The sequence below is a fragment of the Fistularia commersonii genome, unplaced genomic scaffold (assembly GCF_037954325.1).
Source record: "Fistularia commersonii isolate RoL2024-O1a breed Wild unplaced genomic scaffold, RoL_Fcom_v1.0 HiC_scaffold_58, whole genome shotgun sequence".
Taxonomy (NCBI): Eukaryota; Metazoa; Chordata; class Actinopteri; order Syngnathiformes; family Fistulariidae; genus Fistularia; species Fistularia commersonii.
The window spans coordinates 502,501-510,000 of NW_028234016.1; positions in this window are offsets into that span (position 1 = coordinate 502,501).

Below are 7,500 nucleotides of genomic sequence, written 5' to 3' on the forward strand. Positions count from 1 at the left end.
TTATATATAAACATATATAAACAAACATATATTGTTTGTTGTTTATTTTTGGGATATATTGAGGAATATTTAATGGAAAGGAGTCACAATCGCTTTTTGACAATGTCGAAGTGTATAGGTGGCTATAGAATTTAAAGTTTTCATTGGAAATGATAGCCTCATCTGTAATTTCCTTGTTGTTAAGACGGGCTTCCGCTTTGCTCCGCTCCTCCTCTCCTCCGCTCTTCCGCTCCGGGCCCTGGAACTCCCGATCCGCGGGACTTCGGTGAATTCCGGGCCAGTTTTTTTGCTCTTCTGCTCTCCTCCCCTCCTCCGCTTCTTCGCTCCCCCGCTTTGGACCCTGGAACTCTTGAACAGGGCCGGGCTTCTGCCCTCCGCCTCTCCTCTGCTCATCCGCTCCAGGCCCTGGCACTCCCTGTGATCCAGTCATTCGCATGTGCGTGCCCGGAGGTCCGGGAGCTCCACTCAAACGTCCGGGGGGGGTAAGGGTAAGGGGTCCTGTCCCTCTCCCCCCCTCCTCGCCGCCTCTGAGAAGAGAAACATCTCCTCCACTCCTCCGCTCCTCCGCTGCGGAACCAGGTATTACCGATCCGCCGGACTCAGGCGAATTGCAGAAAGGGGTTTTGCCGTCCTCCGCTCCTCCGCTCCTCCGTTTCGGGCCCTGGAACTCCCGAACCGCTGGACACAAGCGAATCACGGTCCGGGCTTCTGCTCTCCTCCGCTCCTCACCTCATCCGCTCCAGGCCCTGGTACTCCGTGTCCGCGGGAACCCCCCCCAACCCACAAAAACAAACTCTCACACACACACAAACACACGCACACACACACACACACACACACACACAAACACACAAACACACACAGACACACCTGAACTCATCATAGCTGTGCTAATAGCATTGGCCGAAACGTTTCCACAACCAAACCAACATTAGCTCATCCACTCATTCACATATGTGTGTGCCCAGAGGTCCGGGAGCTCCAGTCATAAGTCCGGGTGATCTATGTCCGGAGAAGGCTCACATTAGCCGCTCTAAGGGGTCCTGCTGCCCCCCAGCTTCCCGGCCTTTGAGAAGAGACACATAACTCCGCTCTTCCGCTTCTCCGCTATGGGCCCTGGTACTCCCGATCCTCCGAACTCAGGTGAATTGCGTGACGTGCTTCTGCTCTACTATAAGCCCCTACAAACTTCGAACACGGCTGTTATCACCCTGTTACTGCATTTCAATGACACCCATTTGCTTTCGATCTCAGTGTCTGCCACCGTACGGAAAAAGCGGGGGGGTGGGGGGTGGGGGGGCATAAGCGCATTCGTGCTGTAAGTAATCAGAAGTTAATAGTGTTAACGGTTTGCGAGAAATTTTTAATGCTAGACAAAAAAAGAAAATTAAAAGGATATAATTAAATAAATAGATAGAAAAATAAAATTAAAAACGAAAAAAAAAAAATTGTGAGGGGAATATAACATGTAATTAAGTTGGCGGTTCACAGGGAATCTCAGACATCAAACTGTTTTTAATTGAACATAAATAGTACACCCAAATATACAAATGTACAAATAAACATAGCAAGGTAGAACTGAATGTCAATGAAACAACCAGGCATGAGGAAGCAACGGACATGAGGACATTTGTTCTGTATGTAATGAGAAGTTAATAGTGTTACAGGTTTGTGAGAAATTTACAGTGCTAGACAAAAAACGAAATTAAAAGGAAATAATTAGATAAATAGATAGACAAATGAAATTAAAACCAAAAAAAAAAAATGCAAGGGGAATACGACATGTAATTAAGTTGGCGATTCACAAGGAATCTCAGACATCAAACTGTATATTTTTTGTTGTTTATATATAAACATATATAAACAAACATATATTGTTTGTTGTTTATTTTTGGGATATATTGAGGAATATTTAATGGAAAGGAGTCACAATCGCTTTTTGACAATGTCGAAGTGTATACGTGGCTATAGAATTTAAAGTTTTCATTAGAAATTATAGCCTCATCTGTAATTTCCTTGTTGTTAAGACGGGCTTAGCTTTGCTCCGCTCCTCCTCTCCTCCGCTCCTCCGCTCTTCCGCTCCGGGCCCTGGAACTCCCGATCCGCGGGACTTCGGTGAATTCCGGGCCAGTTTTTTGCTCTTCTGCTCTCCTCCCCTCCTCCGCTTCTTCGCTCCCCCGCTTTGGACCCTGGAACTCTTGAACAGGGCCGGGCTTCTGCCCTCCGCCTCTCCTCTGCTCATCCGCTCCAGGCCCTGGCACTCCCTGTGATCCAGTCATTCGCATGTGCGTGCCCGGAGGTCCGGGAGCTCCACTCAAACGTCCGGGGGGGATAAGGGTAAGGGGTCCTGCCCCCCCCCCCCTCGCCGCCTCTGAGAAGAGAAACATCTCCTCCACTCCTCCGCTCATCCGCTGCGGAACCAGGTACTACCGATCCGCCGGACTCAGGCGAATTGCAGAAAGGGGTTTTGCTGTCCTCCGCTCCTCCGCTCCTCCGCTCCTCCGCTCCTCCGCTCCTCCGCTCCTCCGCTCCTCCGTTTCGGGCCCTGGAACTCCCGAGCCGCTGGACACAAGCGAATCACGGTCCGGGCTTCTGCTCTCCTCCGCTCCTCACCTCATCCGCTCCAGGCCCTGGTACTCCGTGTCCGCGGGAACCCCCCCCAACCCACAAAAACAAACTCTCACACACACACAAACACACGCACACACACAAAAACACACACACACACACACAAACACACAAACACACACAGACACACCTGAACTCATCATCGCTGTGCTGATAGCATTGGCCGAAACGTATCCACAACCAAACCAACATTAGCTCATCCAGTCATTCACATATGTGTGTGCCCAGAGGTCCGGGAGCTCCAGTCATAACTCCGGGTGATCTCTGTCCGGAGTAGGCTCACCTTAGCCGGTCTAAGGGGTCCTGCTGCCCCCCAGCTTCCCCGCCTTTGAGAAGAGACACATAACTCCGCTCTTCCGCTTCTCCGCTATGGGCCCTGGTACTCCCGATCCTCCGAACTCAGGTGAATTGCGTGACGTGCTTCTGCTCTCCTATAAGCCCCTACACACTTCGAACACGGCTGTTATCACCCTGTTACTGCATTTCAATGACACCCATTTGCTTTCGATCTCAGTGTCTGCCTCCGTACGGAAAAAGCGGGATGGGTGGGGGGGCATAAGCGCAATCGTGCTGTAAGTAATCAGAAGTTAATAGTGTTAACGGTTTGCGAGAAATTTTTAATGCTAGACAAAAAAAGAAAATTAGAAGGATATAATTAAATAAATAGATAGAAAAATAAAATTAAAAACGAAAAAAAAAAATTGTGAGGGGAATATAACATGTAATTAAGTTGGCGGTTCACAAGGAATCTCAGACATCAAACTGTTTTTAATTGAACATAAATAGTACACCCAAATATACAAATGTACAAATAAACATAGCAAGGTAGAACTGAATGTCAATGAAACAACCAGGGATGAGGAAGCAACGGACATCAGGACATTTGTTCTGTATGTAATGAGAAGTTAATAGTGTTACAGGTTTGTGAGAAATTTACAGTGCGAGACAAAAAAAGAAATTAAAAGGAAGTAATTAAATCAATAGATAGACAAATAAGAAATTAAAACGAAAAAAAAAAAAAAAAATTGCAAGGGGAATGTAACATGTAATCAAGTTGTTTTTTTTTTTTTGTTTTTTTTTTTTACCAAAAAAAAAAGGAACCTCGGACATGGGTAACTATATTTTTTTGTTTTCGGATTTTTCCATAAGTTTTAAGGATTTTTTTTTTTTTTTTTATATTTCAAAATCGTTTATGAAGACATTAAAATTTGGGGAGCATTTTTGCATTCTGTTCTTGTGAATGAAGAACTTGGCCAGGCCTAAAAGAACATTGACACAGAGTTCATCTGTTATGTTGCTTATAAGTAAACAGAATGTTATATCATCTTTTGAGAAGGAAACTGGTGACGATGGAATGAGAAGGAGAAAAAATATATGGTCAGTGGTTTCAATGTTGTCTTCAAAAAATGTACAAATATTATCTTCAAAATTAAAGCGTACCCTCGATAATTCCTTAGATGGGTAGATGTCAGTCATAATTTTGAAGTGGGTCTCTTTTGCCTTGGGGGTATGGGTAGAGTCAGATACATAGTTCGCAGCGTGGCAATCGATTCCTCATCAAATTTATTTAAAATATCCTTTTTTTTTTTTTTGACGTCCAGGGAATAAGTTTCCTGTGAAACATTTCCTAATAAAGGAGTTGCTGCGCTTTCTGTCCACAATTGAGATTCCCTGGAGTGATAGTCGGGGTAACTGTGGTTGTACGGTTCGGTGCGTCATTATATTTTTGGTCAGGAATACAAATTGTCGAGGCAGTGCGTTTCGTAACTTTAGCAACTCTAATATGGGAGGCTTGAATCTGTGTGTAGTACAGAACTGCTCATTGTCCAGAGGACTGCCAGTGTCATCCATCAAGTCAATTATTGACCATATACCTTTCTCAAAGCATTCCTTGTAAAACAGAGGTTTGTTGCCATGCAGTACATATCGATTGTTCCAAACTATTATACTGTGTGGTGAGAAATTGTGTACGTATATCATTTTCCAGTATAATAATATTTGTTTATGGAACTCTGAACATTTGACAGGAATCTTGTTGATATCCAAGTCAGAGATAAGCAGAAGACTCAGGCCGCCGACTTTGTTGAATAAGTAGTTTGGAGTACAATACCAGAAAGAACGATGAGGTTTGATCCAGGATTTCAACCAGTTCACCTTCAATGTCCCATTCAAGCAGTCCGACTCTATCACTTTCAGCCCTCCTTCACTTGTTTCTTTCACCATATGTGATTTTTCTTAGATGGTGTGGTCTGTTCCTCCAGATAAAGTTGAAATTGATTTGGTTAACAGATTTTACGAGTTGATTTGGAGCAGCATTGGAATACGCTGGGTATATACATCTGGATAAACACATCCATTTTAGTCAAATATATCTGGCCTAATATTGATAAATCTCTCTGGAGCCATATATTAGAATTAAGCTTTACTTTGATTCAGTTTAGATTCAATGTTCCTGGATTGATTTAACGTTTGGTCCTTGGATAGGAAAATGCTCAAGTATTTTATTTCTGATTTCATAGAAACATCGCTGATTTCCTTTAGTGGCGAGTCATGCAGCGCAAGAAGTTTGCATTTCTTTAAGTTTAATGACAATCCTGAAGCCTTGGAGAATGTTTTGGTTGTTTTCGGCACTTATTGGGACTTGATGTTCATTTTTCAAAACTAAGGTTGTGTCATCTGCCAGCAGGCTAATAACAATTTCAGTCCCCAGCACGTCTAACTTTTGGATATCGTTGCTCTTTTCAACATAAACGGCTAGCATTTCGGTAGCAATTATAAATAAATAGGGTGAGATGGGGCAACCTTGGGGGATTCCCACATCAACATGGAAGCTCGGAGTGGTGCCGCTTGGCAGGGTGACACAGCTATGAATATTCTCATAGAGCCCACGGATCACATTCCTGAATATTTAACCAAATCCAAAATGTTCGAGCGTTGCTATGATAAATGGATGTTCGACCGAGTCAAAGGCTTTAGAAAAGTCCAAGAAGGATATGCGGCCATTATCTTCAATGCGATACGCCTCTAAACCCATCGTTCGCCCCGACTCGGGGAATCCTAGAGCCTACTTGCACCCCCGCCCTAACTTAACTCCCTCACTCGTGGAGCTCCCTGAGCTCCACACATCCCGGAGCATCACGCCGACTCATTCACATTTGAATGATTGTCTTTATTTTATGTCCGCTAGATAGAGGCATCCGCACATGCGCATCAGTGGAGCTTCAGGCCGGCTGAGGCATGGACTGAAAATCATAAAGACATGTGTGATGAGCTAAAAGGAAGATAAGCATATTTTTATAATAAATGTAAGAAAGAGAGGGTAATGCAGCCTCAGGGCGGCACTGGCCCGTGTCTCTCCAAGCCTGCCTTTGGGGGGGGGGGGCACGGAGCAGTGTCTCCCTGTGCCGGTCCCAAGCCCGGATAAATGCAGAGGGTTGCGTCAGGAGGGGCATCCGGCGTAAAACGTTTGCCAAAACCAAACATGCGAGTCAACCATAACTATACCATACCGGATGGGTCGCGGACCGGGTTAACAACGACCGCCATTGGTACTGATGACCTACAGGGTACTAATGGAAATCGGGCTACTGTGGGTCGAAGAACAAGAAGAAGAAGAAGAGGAGGAGTGCGTGTTCGGAAGCAGAGAGAGAGGAGGAAAGGAAAGAGCCTGGGACTGAGAGTAGGGACTTTGAATATTGGGACTATGACAGGAAAAGGTAGAGAGTTGATGGACACGATGCAGAGAAGGAAGCTGGATATACTGTGTGTCCAGGAGACCAGGTGGAAGGGTAGTAAGGCTAGAAGCTTAGGAGCAGGCTTTAAGTTATACTATTATGGTGCTGACAAGAAGAGAAATGGAGTAGGAGTCATCTTGAAGGAGGAGTTTGTAAGGAACGTCCTAGAGGTGAAAAGAATGTCAGATAGACTTATGAGTCTGAAATTGGAAATTGAAGGTGTGATGCTCAGTGTTGTTAGTGGCTATGCGCCACAGGTGGGATGTGAACCTGAAGAGAAGGAGAAGTTCTGGAATGAGTTGGATGAAGTGATGCAGAATATTCCCAGAAATGAGAGAGTGGTAATTGGTGCAGACTTCAATGGACATGTTGGTGAAGGCAATAGAGGGGATGAAGAAGTGATGGGCAGATATGGTATCCAGGATAGGAATGCAGAGGGACAGATGGTGGTAGATTTTGCAAAAGGGATGGAAATGGGTGTAGTGAATACCTTTTTCCAGAAAAAACAGGAACATAGGGTAACTTATAAGAGCGGAGGTAGGAGCACGCAGGTAGACTACATCTTGTATAGACGAGGTAACCTGAAAGAGATCGGTGACTGCAAAGTAGTTGTAGGTGGGCGTGTAGCCAGACAGCATAGGATGGCGGTTTGTGCGACGACTCTGGTGACAAGGTAGATGACGAGGACAAAGGCAGAGCAGAGGACAAAGTGGTGGAAGCTGAAAAGGGAGGAGCGTTGCACGGTTTTCAGGGAGGAGTTGAGAAAGGGTCTGGGTGGTCAGGGTGAGCTGCCAGATGATTGGACAACAACAGCTAGTGTTATCAGGGAGACAGGTAGAAGAGTACTCGGTTTGTCATCTGGAAGGAAAGTTGATAAGGAGACTTGGTGGTGGAATGAGGAAGTGCAGGAGTATATACGGAGAAAGCGGTTAGCGAAGAAGAAGTGGGATACTGAGAGGACTGAAGAGAACAGAAAGCAGTTCAGGGAGATGCGGCGAAAGGTAAAGATGGCGGTAGCGAAGGCAAAACAAAGGGCGTATGATGACTTGTATGCTCAGTTGGATAGTAAGGAGGGTGAGAACGATCTATATAGGTTGGCGAAACAGAGAGATAAAGATGGAAAGGATGTACAACAGGT